The sequence below is a fragment of the Narcine bancroftii genome, chromosome 9 (assembly GCF_036971445.1).
Source record: "Narcine bancroftii isolate sNarBan1 chromosome 9, sNarBan1.hap1, whole genome shotgun sequence".
NCBI classification, from domain to species: Eukaryota; Metazoa; Chordata; class Chondrichthyes; order Torpediniformes; family Narcinidae; genus Narcine; species Narcine bancroftii.
This window is the reverse complement of record NC_091477.1, coordinates 88,123,350-88,147,493: the sequence shown is the minus strand read 5'-3', so window position 1 is coordinate 88,147,493 and position 24,144 is coordinate 88,123,350.

Genomic DNA, 24,144 nt, shown 5'->3' with positions numbered 1-24,144 from the left:
TGGTGGAGCAGGCTCGATGGGCCATTTTTGGCCTACTCTTTTTCCTACTTCCTATGTTCCTAATAAACATTGCCAAGTACAACATGTGCTCCCATCCTTTGAAGACATGAATGCAAGACACTGCCTCAAGAGGGCAGCCAAAATCATGAAGGACACACATTACCCTTGTCATAACCTTTTCTTTGTGCTACCTTTGGGAAGCCTGAAAACCGGAATAGATTTTTTTTTCCAGCGGATATCGGGCTCTTGAACCTCTTTCATACCCTAACCACAAAAAAGCATGTTTGCATGATTGAAACAACTGTTACAGTGAATGTTTATCTTTTACATTATTATCTTTCTGTACTCAAGTTATTTGATGTTTACAATTAGTTTTTAAAACAAAAAAAACCTGTTTGGATTCAGCAAGTAAGATTTATGGTGGATATGTAGATTATATCTGTGTATATGACAATATACACATCTCCATCGGGCACACAAAACTCAAAACGGTCAACCAGTTTACCTATCTCGGCTGCACCATTTCATCAGATGCAAGGATCGACAATGAGATAGACAACAGACTCGCCAAGGCAAATAGCGCCTTTGGAAGACTACACAAAAGAGTCTGGAAAAACAACCAACTGAAAAACCTCACAAAGATAAGCGTATACAGAGCCGTTGTCATACCCACACTCCTGTTCGGCTCCGAATCATGGGTCCTCTACCGGCACCACCTACGGCTCCTAGAACGCTTCCACCAGCGTTGTCTCCGCTCCATCCTCAACATCCATTGGAGCGCTCACACCCCTAACGTCGAGGTACTCGAGATGGCAGAGGTCGACAGCATCGAGTCCACGCTGCTGAAGATCCAGCTGCGCTGGATGGGTCACGTCTCCAGAATGGAGGACCATCGCCTTCCCAAGATCGTATTATATGGCGAGCTCTCCACTGGCCACCGTGACAGAGGTGCACCAAAGAAAAGGTACAAGGACTGCCTAAAGAAATCTCTTGGTGCCTGCCACATTGACCACCGCCAGTGGGCTGATAACGCCTCAAACCGTGCATCTTGGCGCCTCACAGTTTGGCGGGCAGCAGCCTCCTTTGAAGAAGACCGCAGAGCCCACCTCACTGACAAAAGGCAAAGGAGGAAAAACCCAACACCCAACCCCAACCAACCAATTTTCCCTTGCAACCGCTGCAATCGTGTCTGCCTGTCCCGCATCGGACTGGTCAGCCACAAACGAGCCTGCAGCTGACGTGGACTTTTTACCCCCTCCATAAATCTTCGTCCGCGAAGCCAAGCCAAAGAAATATGACAATAAACTCATTATCATTACTTTTTCTAGAAAGTTGTCTCAGCTTGGGGTTTGTACCTATCAATTATTAAGCTAGTTTCTCCAGGCATTTAAATAAATGTTTTAATTATACTTTTGCTGAGCTTTTGGAATTATAACCCCTTCCAATTACTTAAATGTGATAGTATTCTTCACTCCTTACAGTTCTTTGGTGTAAAAGTTTTTGATTCTGTTGATGACAGTAAAAATTCCTGACATTGAAGCTGATGTTTGCTGACCAGGCTTTCAATAGTGATAGATTTCATCTCATCATTTTTCATTATTGTAAATTATCTCAAGCTTTATTTCAAATTTGAATAATTTTCATAAATGAAGGGCTTTAAAGCATTTCCTTTATTAGCTTTGTTGTGTAAATTTGGCAGGCAACAAAAAAAAAATTAAAGATGGTTTCAAAGTCAACGCTTCCAATTTTGTGAGACTATAAGCTTAATGAATATGTGGCAAAATATTTTGTAACTTTCTAGAATTGCAAGTTCAGTTGTAGAATCATGTAAATTTTTTTTATTCCTTTCAATTTCAACAGTTTTTAATATATATTTTCTTTATTAATGTAGTAATTTTTAAAACATTGTCACAAATAACAACTAACCAGGGAATATACTGTAGTGATGACAACTCTAGTTGTTTTCATCTGCAGAACTACTGTTTTGTTATTGTCAACTTTTTAAAGCAACACCAAAAATATAATTTTCCTGTGGTCTCTGCTTTCAGTGTGTCTTGCTTGTTTCATGTCATGATCTGACCCGGGTTGACCCTGCAACAGATGCCTTGTTGTGAATTACTCAGCCTTATAAATAACAGAATTAAATTCATGAAATATGATGTGACAATAGCATCGACTCATCTGAACATGCATGATATTTATTTTAAAAATCTATTTTATCATTAATTGAGAATTTTTTTGTAAATTTTATTTTTTTTCAATAAATATACATATCAAAATTTTCAAGATGTATATAAATTTTCTTATAAAACAAAACAAAATACAGCAACCCCCTTCCCCTACTCCCTTAACAGTATAAATCTGTGCACTGCCAGGGCTTGCAGTTGAGTTAAAAAAGAAAGCCTTCATTGGGGAGATCACATTTTTATAATAGTAGCACCGTCTTTCTATTTATTTGTTTATATTTGGGGTCCCTATATAGTCCAAGTATGGTTGCCATATTTTTATAAATGTGTCATATTTGTTTTTTAAGATTAGGTGTCATTTTCTCCATAGGTACACAACTGTTCATCTCTGTCTTCTATCATGCTATTGGGAGAGGGGAGTTTGATTTCCAAGTAATTGCAATGCATTTTTTTAGCCACAGCTAAAGCTATTTTAACAAATGAAATTTGGAATTTAGTTAGTTTGTTACTTCTTTCAATTAAATTGCCCAAAACATAAAGCTCTGGATCGTTCACAAAGGGCACCCCTGTTATCCTTGTTAATATTTAAGTAATATCCTTCCAAAAAGGTTTCACTTTCACCTATGATCGTGTAGCACGTACAAACGCTTCTATTTCTATTCCACATCTGAAGCACATCACCGACATTTCCGATTTTGACTTGTGTAATTTTTGTGGCATGAGGTATAATTGGTGTAGAAAATTGTACTAATCTGTATCTTGCATTTATAATTGACATCATGCTATCCAAACTCTAATCAGACCAGCATCTTTCCATTATTCCAACTCCTAAATCTTACTCCCATCTCTCTCTCGATCTCTGAAAACCTAGTTTTGCACTTTCATTTTGGAGAATAAAGTACATTTTAGATCTAAATTTAGGTGCGTTCCCCAGCAAAATTGTTTGTTCCATCTCATTAACTACATATTTACTTGTTACCTGTTTAAAAGACACAAGAGATCCTTCCCTATAGCAATCATCAACATATCTTATTCCTCTGTCATACCATGAATTCAAAATTTTGTTACCCAGATTCATAGGCAGTAGTACATTTTTACATAATGGTGTCTTCATTGATATACCTGCTTTTTTCCTGATACATTCATTTATTTCTTGCCATATTCTAATCGTGTATTATTTTTTTTTATTATTAACTTAACATTCCACTTATGAATAAATTCTTTCATTGCCTCCTTAAATTGAATTCAGTCCTGTTTGAATCTATGAAGGGGGATTGTTTTATTTAAAGAAAGATGATGGAAATCTTGCTTGTGCAGATAGATAATGCTTATTAAAATCTGGGAGTCTAAATCCTCCCAATTTATAGTCCCATATTAACTTTTCCACTGTCTTATGCAATTATGTAATAATTTAAAGACATTTTTAGTTAGCACAGTAGGCAACAATTGAAATAGATACTGGAGTCTTGGAATTATCTTTTTTATACAATTTATCCTTTTAATTAATATAATTGGCAGACCTTTTCATTTCTGCAGATATTTTTCTTTTTTTTCTAATAGAGGTGTATAATTAAGCTTATATAAATTTTGTATATTATTATGTCATTATTCCAAAATATTTAATTCCATCCTTCTTTCATTTAAACCTATTGGTATCTTTCAAAATCAGAAGTTTTGCAATGGTATTATCTCACTTTTATCCATATTTATTTTATAATATTCTTCCATATTTTTCTAATATTGTTTGTAATCTTATCCGTGATTCAGCTGGGTCAGACATATATAGTCACTTATCATTAGAAAATAAACTAATTTTATGTTCTTCCTGTTCAATTTTGAAGCCCTGAATAACTGGATGTCTTCTTATAATCTCTGCCAGAGGTTCAATAGCTAGAATGCATAATGCTGAAGATGCAGGACACATCTATCTACTTGATCTGCTCAAGGCAAAAATGAATGACATTTGGTTATTAGTTATAATTTTAGCTTGTGGCTTGTGGTAGTTTTTAAATCCAATTTATACATTTTATACCTATGCTAAATTTTTCAAACATTTTGTATAAGAAAGTCCATTCTAGACAGTTGAATGCCTTTTCTGCATTTAAAGGAATAGTTATGCTTGGATTCAATCTGCTATATGCATTATATTGAATAATCTACCTAGACTATATGAAGAATGTCTTCCTTTAACAAATCCCACTTGATCTGGATGTAATAATTTTGGTAAATACTCACCCTTTATGTTGGCTAGTGCCTTTGATCGAATTTTATAATCTACACTCAAAAATGATATGGGTCTGTACAACAAGATTTTTAATGAATCTTTACCTGTCTTCAGTAGCACTTTAATTTTAGCAGTTGAAAAAGTTTCTGAGAGGATCTGGGTCTCCACCGCCTGGTCCAACACATCCATCAACAGAGGCATCAAAAATCCTTATATTGTCTACAGAACTCAGATGGGAACCCATCTTCCCCCGGAGATATTAGCTTGTAAAGTACCCAGAGCTTTCTCTATTTCTTCCCTTGTAAAAGGTGGATCTAAGTCATTTTTTCTCTCTTCTCATTTAGGACGTTCAACATTTGTTAAAAATTCTTCCATCTCATTTTTCATCTCCTACTAATTCTGATTTATATAGTTTTAATCAAATTTATCATTCATTTCTTTTTGATTATAGTATTAGTTTCTGTTTCAATTGTATTTATCATTCTGGATGTCTCCTTTGCTTTAACCTATCAAGATACCAATTTATGTGTCCGTTTTCCTAGTTCATAATATTTTTTAGTTTTTTAAAATGTATTTTTCTGCTCTAAATGTTTGTTGTGTATTATAATATAACTTTCTGTTCTCTAATATTCTTTATTTTTCTTGTGTTCCTGATATCTGATATTCTTTTCTAATGTTGCTATATCCTTCTCTAGACTTTAATGTCTCTTGCATATTCTCTCTTTGGATTTTTAGTGCAAGAAATAATTTATCCCATCAGATAAGGTTTTAGCATATCCCACATTAGAAAACTGTTGTCAGTGGAAGGAAGATTGTTTTCACAAAATATTTCTACCTGTCTCTTAATAAATTCACAAAAATACTTCCTTTTTCATAATGTAGCAATTGAGATGCTATCTATACATACTTTCTTCCTTTTCCATTTCTGTAGTAGTTAACATTAATGCTGAGTGCCCTGATAACTCTTTCCAAGTACTCTGCTTTATTACAGATATTAAAAATAAATTAATCCTTGTATGTGAATTATGTATGCTTGAATAGAATGATTAGTCCCTTTCTAAGTGGTTGACCTGCCTCCATAAATAAATTAAATTTAAATCCTTCATAAATTATAATGTTGTTTATGAAGCTCCTGCCCTTGTACTATTTTTGCTGATTTGTTTTTTCAAAGATATCCTTCATAAAGATTTCATCATCATAATTTGGGCTGTAATTGTTCATAAGCATCATTGATTCTACATAAATTTTACAGTTTATCTCCACATTTGTCTTTTCCCAACAATTATGGGATCGATTTTTGAAAAAACCTCTCCAGGTCTGTTCGGACATTATTCCATTGACTAAAGTTCTTCATGTGGTCAATTTTGTCAAGTAGTCCTTATTTGTCTAACTCCTAATTTTTGGCTTTTTTTTTCCAAAGCCTTAAATTTTTCATGCGTTTTCATCAATTCAAACTGTGGTTGAACCATTCTCTTCATTAGCCCTTCAACACTTTTTTTATTTTTATCATTTTCTCCATCATACCTTTCATCACCATTTCAACATCTATGAATCGGTTACTTAAATTTTCAATTTTTTCCAGGTCGATGCTCAATCCTTGACCTGACTCCCCAGTTTTATCTGGTTCTGCTGGTCCTGCCACCATTTTTTTCACTGCTCCCTTTTGGACTTTAGCTCATTGGTCCTGGTTGAATAGGAGCTTCCTCAATCTTTGTTCTCGGCTGCCTTGGCTCCTTCCTACTAGTTTTATCTATTTTTGATGAAATAAATCTTGATTTTCAAGTGTTGACCATCTATTTAGCTCTCTTCACACAGCTCAACCAAAACATGTCTGTCTAATTCCTTCACATGGCCATGCCCCCGAGAATTTAAATTTAAAACATACAAACAAGAACATCGAGGCCAAAATAAATAGATAATTTATAGATCTAAAGTGATACTAAAATTTAATCCATACACCCCAGAGAGATTATACGATAATGCTGGTGACACTCAGAATACCATATGAAGGGGAACAAAAGAAAACTACCATAGCCGATTGTAAATGGACATGCCATTTTACAGTATGTGCATTGAGTACTTGCATGTGCATTAAATAGTTTTCTAAGGGAGAAGGAGAAGCATCTGATTACTGTGCAGTTAGTGCTTTTTTGAACCTAGACTATGGCATGAATCCTATACTTGAGCAATCTTCCATTGTTGGGTAGATACCAAAATTCAAATTGTATTGGAACAGGAAGTGCAGTGAGTTCTGGAATCCAGGGGGTTGAGTACAATGGTGAGGATGCTGCTGCTTAGTCTAATTTTCACTCTCAACTAATTTTTTTAAATTAGACATATAGGACGGTAACAGGCCCTTCAGGGCCACGTAACTATGCCTGCCCCCACCCACCCCCCCATACTTCAATTAACCTGCAATCCCAGTATGGTTTTTGAAGGGTAGGAGGAAACCGGAACATCTGGAGAAAAACCATGCAGCTCTGAGGAGAAATACAAACTCTTGATAGTTCCTACTCAACAGCACCTAGAGCATGATGCAGACAATTTTTCAAATGTTGACCACATGACATGATTTCTTGAGATTATAATAATACCATTAAATGGTTCTCTACCTTTCCCGTTTTTCATTTGAAGTACTATGATTGGCATCAATGATCTCTGGCTAAATTGGAGTCAGTAGTAATCAGGAAAAAACTGTTCACTATTTGGAATTGTACTGAGCACAAAAGAAGATGGTGGTGTGGTTGGCAGTCAATCATCTCTGCCACAGGACCTCTCTGCAGGCATCTTCAACTGCTTCATCAATAATCTTTCTTCAATTGTAAAGTGAAGTTTGCCGACAATTGCTCAATGTTTGACACCAATTGTGTCTCCTCATATAATGAAGCAGTTCACAACTAAATGCAGCAAGACCTGGACAATATCCAGTACTTTGGTTGATAGGTGATGAGTAATATTTGTGTCACACAAGGGCCAGGCAGTGACAATATTCAACAAGAGAAAATCCAGCTATTGCCCTCACTGTCATTCAATAGCCTTATCATCACTGAATTCCCACAATCAATACCCTGAGGGATATAATTGACCAGGAACCAAATGGGAGGGGACATATTGTATACACAATGTAGCTGTAAGAGCAAGTCAGTGGCTTCGAATCCTCTGGCAAATAACTCACCTCCTAACTTCTCAAAGCCTGTCTGCTATCAGCAAGGCTCAACTCAGGAGAGTGGAATATTCTCAACTTGCTTTGATGAATAGAAAATCAATAACAGTCAAGAATTTTGATATCATGCATAACATAGCAGGCCATTTGATAGGCACCCCATCTACAACCATTCACTAACTCCACCACCAATGCCCAGTAGCAGCAGTTTGTACCATCTACAGCAACATATCAAGACTTTTTAGACACCACCTTACAAATCCATGATTTCTACCATCTAGAAAGACAAAGAAGCAAAAGTATGGGAATACCACTATCTGTAAGTTGCTCTCCAAACCACACACCATCCCGACTTCAAAATATATTGCTGTTCCTTCACCATTGCTGGGTCAAAATCCTTTAATAGCATTGTGGGGATACCCACACCTCAAGGATTGCAATGGTTCAAGAAGGGAGCTTACCACCACTGTCACAAGGACAATTAGGGATGGGTAATTAAATGTTGGCTCAGCATGTGTAGCTCACATGTTTTCTTCTTTGGCTTCGCGGATGAAGATTTATGGAGGGGGTAAATGTCCACGTCAGCTGCAGGCTCGTTTGTGGCTGACAAGTCCGATGCGGGACAGGCAGACACGGTTGCAGGGGAAAATTTGTTGGTTGGGGTTGGGTGTTGGGTTTTTCCTCCTTTGTCTTTTGTCAGTGAGGTGGACTCTGTGGTCTTCTTCAAAGGAGGTTGCTGCCCGTCGAACTGTGAGGCGCCAAGATGCACGGTTTGAGGCGATATCAGCCCACTGGTGGTGGTCAATGTGGCAGGCACCAAGAGATTTCTTTAGGCAGTCCTTGTACCTCTTCTTTGGTGCACTTCTGACACGATGGCCAGTGGAGAGCTCGCCATATAACACGATCTTGGGAAGGCGATGGTCCTCCATTCTGGAGACGTGACCTACCCAGCGCAGTTAGATCTTCAACAGCGTGGATTCGATGCTGTTGGCCTCTGCCATCTCGAGTACTTCGATGTTAGGGATGAAGTCGCTCCAATGAATGTTGAGGATGGAGCGGAGACAACGCTGGTGGAAGCGTTCTAGGAGCCGTAGGTGATGCCTGTAGAGGACCCATGATTCGGATCCGAACAGGAGTGTGGGTATGACAACGGCTCTGTATACACTTATCTTTGTGAGGTTTTTCAGTTGGTTGTTTTTCCAGACTCTTTTGTGTAGTCTTCCAAAGGCGCTATTTGCCTTGGCGAGTCTGTTGTCTCTCGTTGTCGATCCTTGCATCTGATGAAATGGTACAGCCGAGATAGGTAAACTGGTTGACCGTTTTGAGTTTTGTGTGCCGATGAAGATGTCGGGGGGGGGGGGGGGTGGGTGGTAGTCATAGTGGGGAGCTGGCTGATGAAGGACCTCAGTTTTCTTCAGGCTGACTTCCAGGCCAAACATTTTGGCAGTTTCCGCAAAACAGGACGTCAAGCGCTGAAGAGCTGGCTCTGAATGGGCAACTAAAGCGGCATCGTCTGCAAAGAGTAGTTCACGGACAAGTTTCTCTTGTGTCTTGGTGTGAGCTTGCAGGCGCCTCAGATTGAAGAGACTGCCATCCGTGCGGTACCGGATGTAAATAGCGTCTTCATTGTTGAGGTCTTTCATGGCTTGGTTCAGCATCATGCTGAAGAAGATTGAAAAGAGGGTTGGTGCAAGAACACAGCCTTGCTTCACGCTATTGTTAATGGAGAAGGGTTCAGAGAGCTCATTGCTGTATCTGACCCGACTTTGTTGGTTTTCGTGCAGTTGGATAACCATATTGAATGAATAAAAACATTTCCAAATTGGAACTATTTCATTGTAATAGCCCATGAAAAGAACAAGGTTCATTGAGCTAATTTTGATTTAACTTTTTTTTCCATATTGTATTTAATGGTGAACAATTACTAACCTGAAATATTTAACTTTGATTTTCTCCTTAGATTCTGACCTGCTGAGTTTTTCTAAATATTTAATATTTGTATTTCAACCCCATTGACGTCTTCTGCATTTTATGTTCTGAGGAGTTTTATCGTCACTACAGTACAGCTTATTGGTGTATTTTAAAGGGAAATTTGTTGGATGGAAATTTATTTTGCATTGTCAAAATTGCTTTGAAGTGCATTAATGCAGGAGTACCAAGATTGTTCTATATTCATACCAAATGGCAACAATATTCTATTTGTTTAGTAGAGCCCGGCAGCAGTCTCTGTTCACTTTGCAGAAACAGGCTATGGCCCGCCATTGAGGGCCTGTCTTATGCATGGGGGCCCTTGAACAAATTTATAAAACTGATTAGGTTTTCGATTACATTTCTTTGTGGTAAATGTAAAAACACAGCACTACCTGGAAGAACTTCTGGCCTTTTCAGTTGATTGCAGAGAATTGAAGAACTATGTAAAATTTGTAGTTTGGAATATTAAAATATTTTGGCACACTGGCATACCAAAATGGGGCAGAGTCATTTCCTGATAAATTCAATTTAGTTGGAAGAAAGTTGTGCTGTACAATAAAGTTAAATCTAAAAAAAAATTTCAAACTGGGCGTATTTAACATGGCTAATTATAAGTCGTGTTTTCTTCATCCCATTCCTTTGCTACCCATTTCAGTTGCTCATCCTATTCCCTTCCCTGTCTGTCCATGGTGTCATGCACTGCCAGACAGAGACCATCTGCAAATTGGAGGAAGAACACTTCATCTTCTGTCTGGACACCCTCTAACTGGATGCCATTAACATCAACCTCCAGTTTCTGTTAAAACTACTCCCCCCCACCCATCTTCATCCCCGTCTCCTTTCCTCTAGTTCTCTCTCTCTCTCTTTCCTGTCACCTTTCACAGAACCAAAATCAATTCTCACCTTTCCACTTATCATATTCAATTAACACTTCTTGTTTGTTGGTCTGGACTCCTCTCCTTCCCATTCTTTCCCCTTTTTCTTCCCAATCTTTATTCAGATGTCTTCCTGCTCTTATATCTTGAAGACAGGCTCAGGCCCAAAATATTGAGTTCTTCCAGCATTTACTGTGTATTTTTAATACAATCACAGCATCTGCAGACCTTCATGTTGAATTTCATTTTCTTGATCCCTTCTCACAATGAGTCAGTAGGTAAAGACTTTATTGCTGCCCTTATGGAATGAAAATGCAAAATTATATCTGAGTTGTCATAAATAAAAGTGGTTCAACTCAGATAATGATGGGTTTCTACTTTTTTGTGTGCAGTTAATTGAAATTTGGAAGATTTCCAAGATGAACTCAGAGCTACTATTCAATACTGCAAATCTGCTTTATCTTTTTAAAAATTTAACATTTTATTTATAGCACAGTAGAAGTTGATTTCAGCCATTTAAATGCATGCTGCTCAATTACACCCAAAATTAACCTACAACCCTGTATGTTTTTGGAGGGTGCAAGGAAAGAGCTTCTGGGAAAAACCCATGCAGTCAAGGAGAGAACGTACAAACTCCTTACAAATCATTGCTAAACTCAGCCTCAAATTTATGTATTTCACTTTGACCCACTTTCATGGAGAAACAAAATCTATTATACTTTTTTGTAATTAACTCCTTCCCTTTCAATTTTAGATTGGTGGGTAATGGGAATGGAAAGGGTTATGAAAGATAAAGATATTCTATGCTCTATGTATAGAAAGGCTGCTTCTTGATTTTGGGTAATTTTAATTATGCTCCCTTAGTTTTTCTAATACAGGAGGTTGTATCTATGTATCCTCCATAATAAATATGTTCAAATTTATGAGAACTATTGAAATCCTCTTTCAACTTTACAAACTCAATGAAATGCACAGCAATGTGCTGCAATCTTACCTTATAACTTCACCTGTTAAACCCTGGTGTCATTTGGATTAGTTGTATTTGTAATCCTTCCGAGGACTGTAACTTTTTGCTGTAGTTTTCATCCTCAAGACCAAATTAAATAATCCACTTGAGTTTTGAAAAATGTGTGTATTGGAAGATAGAATGAAAAATACATAATAAAAATCTAAACTGAAAAATCCTGTTTGACGATTAGACAAGGATGCAGCTAGAAAATGTTGACTTAAGTAAACGTACAAATTAAGTATTACTTCCTCATTATTGAGCACTTCCCCAGCATTCCATCATTCAAGATTCTCTGATCCAAAGATCACACTTTTTCATTACACTGAAAATTATGTTTGCTTCTGATCCTGATTCCTGTTTTTTCCTGCCATTATTCAATTTTCAAGGTGATTTTAAGTTGCAGGGAGGTGAAACTTCCAGCGGAATCAGGTCGCAACAAATCTTGAAAAAGAAAACAATTGCAATTTTCAGTATAAAATGGAATATATTTAGTTTCTGCAGTTTCAAGAAAAATAATATGGAAAGATCTTGCAATGACCAATCAATCAAAACACTATTTCTAGCTGTGATTTTTATTTATGCCAACAATTTCTATTTTAAGTTCCTGCCAACACAAGAATAATTGGGACATCCTATGTAAACTTGTCATGCTACAATTATATCCTCTCAACAGTGTGCTGCAATGATACAATTTTCTTTATTAGCATTTGTTTTGTAGTCTTTCATTACGGAAAACTCTTGTTCTCCAACCAGTTCTTTGTGACAGTTTTGCTCTTTCATTACAAAAAAAATGAGACATAAAGATAGACACGTGTATGCATTTAAAGTGGGGGCTGATTGTACTTTCAGTCATCAGTTAAATAATTAATGACAAATATGCTTGTCTTGCTTTATTATAAATAATACCATTGGAGTTGGATCAGTACATAATTGTCATGTAAAATGTATAGATAAGGTATTTTTTCCTCACAATTTTGTACAATTTTTACATCAGCTGTAAGCACTGAAACTGTGTGTCAACATGTGTAACATAATCAAAGGACAGAATTTATAATGGCAAAATCTTCACTCAAGCTGTCACTGTTCCAACAGCTAAATTGTCTCCAATTATCCAGCCTCTAACACAGGACAACAATTTTTTTTAAAAAGGTTTGCTTCCTGAAAATAAATGGGGATTATGATAGACAACTTCAGGCTGAACACAAAGATATTTTCAGATTTTCTGTATCATGTAGGAAATGGGGAGAAACATTAACCTTTATTGAGTTTAGCATGTCTAATCACATAATGGTGCTGACACATTGTGTTAGTTTAGCAGACCTAAAAAATGTTTTTCTGCTAATTTTCACTTGTACTCAGCATTTGATTCCTCGTGTCAGTGTCCAACAATAGTTGGCCAGCATTGATGGATTCCATTCCACAGATTCCTTTTTCATGGCCGTCGCAATGTTCATTACTGTCTGCACCAAGATCAGCAGGCAAGTGCAAATGCAGAAAATGAATTTTCATTGACATATTGCACTTAATTGTTAAGTTTTTTAAAAAAAATTAATATAATTTTTAATTTTTCACACTATGAAACATATCAACCAAAATATGTACAAACGTTTCTCATTAAATTTACACGGTGGTACTTTCTCCCCCTTTTTTCCCCCTTTCCCTCCCTCCCCTCTACCCACCCACCTCCAAAACCCATAATTATTCAACATATACAATAAAACCATAAAACAATATTTTGTTTAAGGAAAATAAACAAGAAAAATGCGTCATCTATTTATTACACATTAAATCTAGTTGTTTTGTCTTCTTATCATTTTCATTCTCATTTTAGAGGATGGAGGTCGTAGGCAAGCTCTCTCTGATATATTCCGTATATGGTTCCCAAATTTGTTCAAACATTGTGACTTTATTTTTTAAATTGTATGTTATTTTTTCAAATGGAATGCATTTATTCATTTCCATGTACCATTGCTGTATACTCGTGCTCGCTTCCATTTTCCCAAGTTGACATTATGCATATTTTTGCTATCGCTAAGGCTATCATAATGAAATTTATTTGCACTTTATCCAATTTGAAGCCTAAAAGATGGCTTAAAAAATATTTCTGGTTTTTTTGGTACGTTATTTTTTGTAATTTTATTTAGGATCTGATTTAATTCTTCCCAAAACATATTTACCCTCGTACATGCCCAAGTTGCATGTAATGTGGTTCCCATTTCCTTCTTACAGCGAAAACATCTATCCGATAATGTTGAATCCCATTTTTTTAATTTTTGAGGAGTAATATATACCCTGAGTAACCAATTATACTGTATCATACATAACCATTAGTTCCAAAACATAACTTTTCCCATACTTCATTTTTTATCTTTATATTTAGATCCTTTTCCCACTTCTGCTTAGGTTTATAGTTTATTTCATTTTCCTTATCTTGCAGCTTAATGTACATGTTAGATATAAATCTTTTAATTATCATTGTGTCTGTAATCATGTATTCAAAGCTGCTTCCTTCTGGTAATTTCAAACTGTTTCCCAATTTATCCTTTAAATTAACTTTCAATTGATGATATGCAAATATTGTACCATGAATTATTCCATATTTGTACTTCAACTGTTCAAATGTTAATAAATATTTCCCAAAAATCAATTTTCTATTCTTTTTGATTCCTTTCCTCTCCCATTCTCTAAAGGAAAGGTTGTCTATTGTAAAAGGGATGAGCGGATTTTGCATCAATAGTAATTTTGGTATTTGATAATTCATTTTTTTTTCCTTTCAAAATGGATCGTCTTCCATGTATTAAGTAAATGATGCAGTACTGGTGAGTTTTTATATTGCACAAGCTTTTCATCCCACTTGTAAAGTATATGTTCTGGTACCTTTTTTTCCCCTATTTTATCTAGTTCTCTCTTAGTCCAGTCTGGTTTTTCCCTTGTCTGGTAAAAATCTGATAAATACCTTAATTGTTCAGCTCTATAATAATTTCTAAAATTTGGTAACTGCAAACCACCTTGATTATACCTCTCTACTAATTTATCTGATGCTACCCTTGGATTCCTCCCTTTCTACAAGAATTTCCTTATTATTCTCTTTAGTTTCTTAAATAATTTTTCTGTTAAAGGAATTGGTAATGTTTGAAATAAGTATTGAATCCTTGGGAACCCATTCATTTTAATTGAGTTTACCCTCCCTATCAATGTTAGCGGTAAAGCAGTAATTCTTTCCAATGTTCTAAGTCTTCCTGCAATTTATTTATTAGTGGCTGATAATTTAGTTTGTACAAGTGGCTTAAGTTATTATCTAACCTGATACCTAGGTATCAGATTGCTTGTGCTTGCCATTTAAATGGTGATTCTTTTTTAAATTCTGTATAGTCTGCATTACTCATTGGCATCACTTCACTTTTATTTGCGATGATCTTGTACCTCGATATTTCTCCACATTCCTTCAATTTCTTAGGTAATCCTTTTACTGATACCTTTGGTTCTGTTGGGTATACAATGATGTCATCTGCAAATAAGCTGATTTTTATACTCCTTCTCCTTTATTTTTATCCCTTTATTCTTATCAGTTCTGCCAAAGGTTCTATTGCTAAGGCGAACAATGAGGGGGATAATGGACATCCCTGTTTAGTTGACCTACTTAATTTAAATTGGTTCGATACATATCCATTTACTGCTACCTTTGCCAATGGTCCATTATACAATGCTTTAATCTAATTTATATATTTTTCTGGTAGATTGAACTTCTGTAATACTTTAAATAAGTCATTTCACTCTACTCTGTCAAAACCTTTTTCTGCGTCTAGAGCAACAGCCACTGTTGGTTTCTTATTTCCTTGAACTGCGTGGATTAGATTAATAAGTTTGCAGACATTGTCCGCTGTTCGTCTTTTCTTAATAAATCCAGTTTGATCTTGTTTTACTACTTTAGGTGCACAATCAGCCAATCTGTTTGCTAATAATTTCGCTATTATCTTATAGTCTGAGTTAAGTAGAGATATTGGTCAATATGATACTGGTGTTAATGGATCCTTCCCAGTCTTTGGTGTTACTGTAATTATTGCTGACTTGCATGAATCTGGCAAGTTTTGTGTTTCTTCTACCTGGTTCATTACTTCCAGGAGAGGAGGAATTAATAACTCTTTAAATGTTTTATAAAATTCTATTGGAAATCCATCCTCTCCTGCTATTTTATTGTTTGGCAGCTTTTTTAATGTATCCTGTACTTCCTCTATTTCAAATGGTTTTATTAGTTTGTTTCGTTCCTCTTCTTGCAATTTTGGCAGATCAATTTTAGCTAAAAATTCCACTATTTCATCATCTTTCCCCTTGTTCTCAGTTTGATACAATTGTTCATAAAATTCCTTAAATTTTTCATTAATATCTGTTGGATTATATGTAATTTATTTGTCCTTTATTCCTTGATGCCAGTATCATTCTTTTAGCTTTTCTGTTTTAAGTTGCCAGGCTAATATTTTGTGTTTTTTCTCCCAGTTCGTAATACTTTTGCTTTGTTTTCATTATGTTCTTCTCCACCTTGTACATTTGTAATGTTTCATATTTAATTTTTTTTTGTCCCCCAATTCTCTCCTTTTCGTTATGTCATTCCTTTTTATTAATTCCTTTTCTATATTTACCCATCCCTCTCCAACTGCTCTATTTCGCGATTGTAATCTTCTTTCATCTTAGTCACATAAGTTATTATCTGCCCTCTAATGAAGGTTTTCACTGCGTCCCATAATAAAAATTTGTCTTTCTCTGATCCTGTGTTTATTTCAAAATATGTTTCAATTTGGCGTTCAATAAACTCCCTAACTTCCTGTTTTTAAGTAGCATGGAGTTTAACCTCCATCTATATGTTCTTGGTGGGATGTCCTAATAATAGGGGTGAATGATCTGATAGTAGTGTAGCTTTATACTCAGTTTTCCTAACTCTCCCTTGAATATGAGCTGACAACAAAAACATATCAATCCTTGAGTATTTTTTATGCCTACTCGAATAATATGAAAATTCCTTCTCTCTTGGGTGTTGCCTCCTCCATATAATCCAAAAGTTTCATTTCCTGCATTGATTTAACCATAAATTTGGCTACTTCATTCTTTTTATTTGTCTTTTGTCCAGTATTATCCTACTTTGGGTCCAAATTAAGGTTAAAATCCCCTCCTATCAATATATTTTCTTGTGTGTCTGCAATCTTCAAAAAAAATATCCTGCATAAACTTTTGATCCTCCTCGTTAGCTGCATATATATTGAACAAATTCCAACATTCTGAGTATATCTGACACTTTAGCATTGCATACCTCCCTGCCGGATCTATTATTTCCTCCTCTATTTGAATGGTACATTTTTGTTAACTAGTATGGCTATACCTCTAGCTTTTGAATTATAGGATGCTGCCATTACGTGTCCTACCCAGTCTCTTTAGTTTGTTATGTTCTGCTTTGGTTAGATTCTTTTCCTGCACAAATGCTATATCTTTTTTTCCCTCCTTCAATAAATTTATTAGCCTCTTGCTTTTAATTTGGTTATGTATTCCATTAATGTTTATAGTCATATAAGGATCATACAAGTCATACAAGGATCGACAATGAGATAGACAACAGACTCGCCAAGGCAAATAGCGCCTTTGGAAGACTACACAAAAGAGTCTGGAAAAACAACCAACTGAAAAACCTCACAAAGATAAGCGTATACAGAGCCGTTGTCATACCCACACTCCTGTTCGGCTCCGAATCATGGGTCCTCTACCGGCACCACCTACGGCTCCTAGAACGCTTCCACCAGCGTTGTCTCCGCTCCATCCTCAACATCCATTGGAGCGCTCACACCCCTAACGTCGAGGTACTCGAGATGGCAGAGGTCGACAGCATCGAGTCCACGCTGCTGAAGATCCAGCTGCGCTGGATGGGTCACGTCTCCAGAATGGAGGACCATCGCCTTCCCAAGATCGTATTATATGGCGAGCTCTCCACTGGCCACCGTGACAGAGGTGCACCAAAGAAAAGGTACAAGGACTGCCTAAAGAAATCTCTTGGTGCCTGCCACATTGACCACCGCCAGTGGGCTGATAACGCCTCAAACCGTGCATCTTGGCGCCTCACAGTTTGGCGGGCAGCAGCCTCCTTTGAAGAAGACCGCAGAGCCCACCTCACTGACAAAAGGCAAAGGAGGAAAAACCCAACACCCAACCCCAACCAACCAATTTTCCCTTGCAACCGCTGCAATCGTGTCTGCCTGTCCCGCATCGGACTGGTCAGCCACAAACGAGCCTGCAGCTGACGTGGACTTTTTACCCCCTCCATAAATCTTCGTCCGCGAAGCCAAGCCAAAGAAGAAGAAAAAGAAAAAAAAAAATAGTCATATAGTTCAACATGGCTATCTTATATCTTGCATACACCTCTTTTTCATCTCTTCGCCACCTCCATCCCACTTTTCCCCATTTTCATCTCTTAGTTTTATCTTATTATACTTAGTCAATGACAACCCATTTAAAACATAAAGTACCCCTGCAGTTCTCACATTCACTAACACCTTAACCCCAAAATTTCCCCCATCTCTGAGTTGCCCCATATCCCTTGGGCAACCACAATTCCCCTTTTCATTTGGATTGCAGTCTTGTTCGCAGCGTCATCTGATTTTGCAGTGATGGTTATTCCCCTTCTACCCATCCCTCTCCAGAAAACACTTTTTTTAAACACATATAACAAAGCTTTCTCTCTCTTCTTTTTCCCCCTTACTTCTTTCCTTCCCTTCTCTTTTCCCTCTTTAGTTCTTTACATATACATTGTTTTTACATCTTTATGTACTTTATCACCTTTCTTCATTCTTGTTACATCTCTTCATCTCTTCTCCTGTCCTGCAAATGTTTTGCAAATTCTTGTTCTTTCTCTGGATCTGAGAATAGTCTGTTTTGCTCCCCAGGTATTAATATTTTAAGCACGGCTGGATGTCTTAATATGAATTTGTAACCTTTTTTCCATAAAATTGTTTTCGCTGTATTAAATTCTTTCCTCCTCTTCAAGAGTTCAAAACTTATGTCTGGGTAAAAAAAAAAAAATTTTTTTGTCCCTTGTATTCCAATGGTTTATTATCTTCTCTAATTTTATTCCTTGCCTGTTACAGTATATTTTCTCTTGTTGTGTATCTCAAAAATTTTACTAAGATGGATCTTGGTTTTTGATGTGTCTGTGGTTTCGGAGCTAATGCTCTGTGTTCCCTTTCTATTTCCATTTCTTCCTGCATTTCTGTCATTCCCAGGAACTTCGGGATCCATCTTTTAATAAATTCCTTCATGTCTGAGCCTTCTTCACCCTCCTTCAGGCCCACTATTTTTATGTTGTTTCACCTACCATAATTTTCCAATGTATCAATTTTCTGAGATAACAAATCTTGTGTCTCTTTAATTTTTTTGTCACTTTCTTTCAATTTTTCTCTTCAGTCATTTACTTCCATTTCTACAGCCCTTTCCTGCTCTTCCACATTTTCTACTTTTTCCCTATTTCTGTCATGACCAGTTCTAACCTTTGCATTTTATCTTCTGTTCTTTTCATTTTCCTTTTAATTGCATTAAACTCTAATGACAACCATTCTTTTAGTGATCTCATTTGTTCTTCAAAAAAGATTTTAGATATATTCTGTTCATCAGTTTTACCTTTTGTTTCTCTTTGTCCATCAGTTTTACCTTCTACTTCTCTATGATGATCTTGGTCTTTTTCTTCCTCTTCTTCTGTGTCTGTATCTGTGTTTGTGTCTTATTCTCTTTGTGTCTGTGTCTCTTCTGTTTTTCCTGATGAGCTGCTTGTATCTCTTTGTCAGGCCTCTTCTTGGTGGGCATCTTGTTGCTGGTCCTCCCCTTCTGGACTGCTCATCTGTTGTGCTTCCTGATGTTGGTCTTCTTGTCCAGTCATCCCTCCATCTATCTTCCACGTCTGTTTCATCACTCCCTCTTCTGCTGTATTCCTTGTCCTCCAGCTGAGAGCCTGGTGTCGGGCGTCCCTCAGCTGCTCACTCTGTGACAGCCCGCTCCTCTGCTGAGCCCCCTCCTGCCAGAGTCCTCTTTCTCCTTTGATTGCGCACTTTTTGGCTCCAAGAGCCATTTTTGTAGTGCACCGGCTGGTGGGTCGTGACTCCACAGGGCAGGCACTGATCTTGAGGGTCAGGCGCTCCTCGCCACCACAGCATCCTGTTCCTTTGTCCAGGTAAGGCCGCCTTCTTTCTTCTCCTGCGACTTTTCTACTTTTTTTCCAGTTATTTTTACTGTCTCCTTCTTGAAAGCCATCTTCTTTCTCTTTGTATCTTTATCTTCTATTTCTTGTATTCTATTTTTGTTATGCTTTGATTTTTCCTAACTTTTTTCCTATTTTCCTGGAGAGGGCTGGTTTTTCTGATCGGCCACTACTCCATCACGTGACTCCTCCCAATTGTTTTGTATCCTTGAAGCATATTGTCAATCTATTGGATGTAGTTTGGTGCTCTGTAGTTGCCAAGAAATTTCACAATAACACCTTTAAATATATTCCATACTATTTAGCCTGTCTATGTCTATCCTAACTAAGCATGCCCAGGCCCAAGAGAACATTTGCATTGCACCTGCACTGAGTATATGCCCAGTAATGCTTGGACTGGCCAATAGAGCTTGCATTGTGGGCAATATACACCTAGACATCTTTGGCTTGGCTTCGCGGACGAAGATTTATGGGGGGGGTAAAAAGTCCACGTCAGCTGCAGGCTCGTTTGTGGCTGACAAGTCCGATGCGGGACAGGCAGACACGGTTGCAGCGGTTGCAGGGGAAAATTGGTTGGTTGGGGTTGGGTGTTGGGTTTTTCCTCCTTTGCCTTTTGTCAGTGAGGTGGGCTCTGCGGTCTTCTTCAAAGGAGGTTGCTGCCCGCCAAACTGTGAGGCGCCAAGATGCACGGTTTGAGGCGTTATCAGCCCACTGGCGGTGGTCAATGTGGCAGGCACCAAGAGATTTCTTTAGGCAGTCCTTGTACCTTTTCTTTGGTGCACCTCTGTCACGGTGGCCAGTGGAGAGCTCGCCATATAACACGATCTTGGGAAGGCGATGGTCCTCCATTCTGGAGACGTGACCCACCCAGCGCAGCTGGATCTTCAGCAGCGTGGACTCGATGCTGTCGACCTCTGCCATCTCGAGTACTTCGACGTTAGGGATGAAAGCGCTCCAATGGATGTTGAGGATGGAGCGGAGACAACGCTGGTGGAAGCGTTCTAGGAGCCGTAGGTGGTGCCGGTAGAGGACCCATGATTCGGAGCCGAACAGGAGTGTGGGTATGACAACAGCTCTGTATACGCTTATCTTTGTGAGGTTTTTCAGTTGGTTGTTTTTCCAGACTCTTTTGTGTAGTCTTCCAAAGGCGCTATTTGCCTTGGCGAGTCTGTTGTCTATCTCATTGTCGATCCTTGCATCTGATGAAATGGTGCAGCCGAGATAGGTAAAATGGTTGACCGTTTTGAGTTTTGTGTGCCCGATGGAGATGTGGGGGGGCTGGTAGTCATGGTGGGGAGCTGGCTGATGGAGGACCTCAGTTTTCTTCAGGCTGACTTCCAGGCCAAACATTTTGGCAGTTTCCGCAAAGCAGGACGTCAAGCGCTGAAGAGCTGGCTCTGAATGGGCAACTAAAGCGGCATCGTCTGCAAAGAGTAGTTCACGGACAAGTTTCTCTTGTGTCTTGGTGTGAGCTTGCAGGCGCCTCAGATTGAAGAGACTGCCATCCGTGCGGTACCGGATGTAAACAGCGTCTTCATTGTTGGGGTCTTTCATGGCTTGGTTCAGCATCATGCTGAAGAAGATTGAAAAGAGGGTTGGTGCGAGAACACAGCCTTGCTTCACGCCATTGTTAATGGAGAAGGGTTCAGAGAGCTCATTGCTGTATCTGACCCGACCTTGTTGGTTTTCGTGCAGTTGGATAATCATGTTGAGGAACTTTGGGGGACATCCGATGCGCTCTAGTATTTGCCAAACCCTTTCCTGCTCACGGTGTCGAAGGCTTTGGTGAGGTCAACAAAGGTGATGTAGAGTCCTTTGTTTTGTTCTCTGCACTTTTCTTGGAGCTGTCTGAGGGCAAAGACCATGTCAGTAGTTCCTCTGTTTGCGCGAAAGCTGCACTGTGATTCTTGGAGAATATTCTCGCCGACACTAGGTATTATTCTATTTAGTAGAATCCTAGCGAAGATTTTGCCTGCAATGGAGAGCAATGTGATTCCCCTAGACATAATATGACAGCAAATCACCAAAATAGATTACATCTAAAAAAAAAGCAGTATATAAATAGGAAACTTTTATAGTGATTTCATGATCAGCAGCCCAAAATCCATAAAATACAGCTAAAACTCTTCAAGAAGCATATTTTGTTATTACCTAACAAAATTTATGCAGAATCATGGAATTTATGAATATTTATGCCTTTATGAAGGATACCTCTTTAAAAACTGCAGGGGAAGACAAAATATATTGATTGAAGGAAATTTCAGTTTTTGTTTAGATCCAATATTGGACAAATTAGTGAGAATAGTAACAAGGGCAAAAGCTGCAAAAACATCATTTATGAAGGATTTAAATTTAATTGATATATGGAGGTGGTCAACCCTTTAAAAAGAGATTACTCATTCTATTCAAGGGTGCATGATTCACATACAAGGATTAATTTATTATTAATGTCTGCCCAGCTACAAAATAGAATGGTTAAAACAAAGTACTTGGCAAGACTTTTATCAGACCACTTACCATTAACGTTAACCATAATGGTAATTGAAAAGCATAAAAAGTATGTATAGATAGCGCCTCAATGTTACATTATTAAAGAGATAGTATTTTTGTGAATTATTAAGAGACAGAAATATTTTGTGAAAGCAATCTTCCTTCCATTGACAACAGTTTTCTAATTTGGGATTATGCCTAAAGCTTATTTGAGGGGATAAATTATTTCTTATACTAAAAATCCTAAGAGAGAATATGCAAGAGACTTAGAAGGTCTAGAGAAGGATAAAACAAAATTAGAAAAGTATATAAGATGTCAGGAACACAAGAAAAATATAGAATATTTGAGAACAAAAAATTCCAATACAGGTATATAAAATGGAAAAAAATGACATTAAAAACTAAACAAAAATATTATGAATCAGGAGAACGGGTGCATAAAGTTTTACCTCGGCAGGTTAAAGCAGAGTAGTCTCCAATAGAAACAGAAAAATATACTATAAAATATAATCAAAAAAAATAAATAATATTTTTGATTAATACTATATGAACCTATAAAAATCAGAATTAGTAGGAGATGAAAAATGAATGGAAGAATTTTTAACAAATGTTGAACTCCCTAAATGAGAAGAGAGAGTAAAAGATGATTTAGATCCACCTTTTACAAGGGAAGAAATAGAGAAAGTTCTGAGTAGTTTAAAAGCTAATGTCCCGTGGGGGAAGATTGTTTCCTCCCGAGTTCTAGAGACAATATAAGGATTTGTTGATGCCTGTGTTGATGGATGTGTTACACCAGGCGGTGGAGACCCAGATCTTCAGAAACTTTTTCAACTGCTATAATTAAAGTGCTACTGAAGAAAGGTAGAAATCCATTAAAAACCTCGTCATACAGACGAAAACCACTTTTGAGTGCAGATTATAAAATTCTAGCAAAGGCACAAGCCAATAGATTGGGTGAGTATTTACCAAAATTAAGACATCCAGATCAGGTGGGATTTGTTAAAGGAAGACATTCATCAAATAGTCTAGGTAGATTATTCAATATAATACATATGGGAAAATCAAGGTTGAATCCAAACGTAACTATTTCTTTAGATGCAGAAAGGGCATTCGACTGTCTAGAATGGTCTTTCTTATATAAAATGTTGGAAAAATTTAGCATAGGTAGAAAATGTATAAATTGGATAAAAATAACTATCATAAACAACAAGCTAAAATTATAACTAATAACCAAATGTCATTTATTTTTGTCTTGAGCAGATCAAGTAGATAGATGTGTCCTCCATCTTCAGCATTATTCATTCTAGCTATTGAACCTCTGGCAGAGATTATAAGAAGACATCCAGTTATTTAGGGCTTCAAAATTGGACAGGAAAAACATAAAATTAGTGACTATATATGTCTGACCCAGCTGAATCAGTGATAAGATTACAAACAATATTAGAAAAATACAGAAGAATACTGGGATATAAAATAAATATGGATAAAAATGAGATAATACCATTGCAGAACTTTTGATTATGAAAGATACCAAAAAGGTGGTAGATTTAAATGGAAGAAGGATGGAATTAAATACTTCAGAAGAGTGGGTGATAATAATTTACAGAATTTATATAAGCTTAATTATACCACTCTATTATAAAAATATCTGGAGAAATGGAAAGATCTGTCAATTACATTAATAGGAAGGATAAATTGTACAAAAATAAAGATAATGCCAAGACTACAGTATTTCTTTCAATCATTGCCTATTGTACTAACAAAAATTTTCTTTAGATTATAATTCTGTAAGTCAATTCTTTTGGAATAATAAAATACCAATAATTGCACTGGAAAAATTAACATGGGATTATAAATTGGGAGGATTTAGACTCCCGGATTTTGAGAAGCATTATCTATCAACACAAGCAAGATTTCTATCAACTTTCTTTGAAAAAAACTGTCCCTCTTCATAAAACAATGCACAAATGCTGGAGAAACTCAACAGGTCAAACAGTGC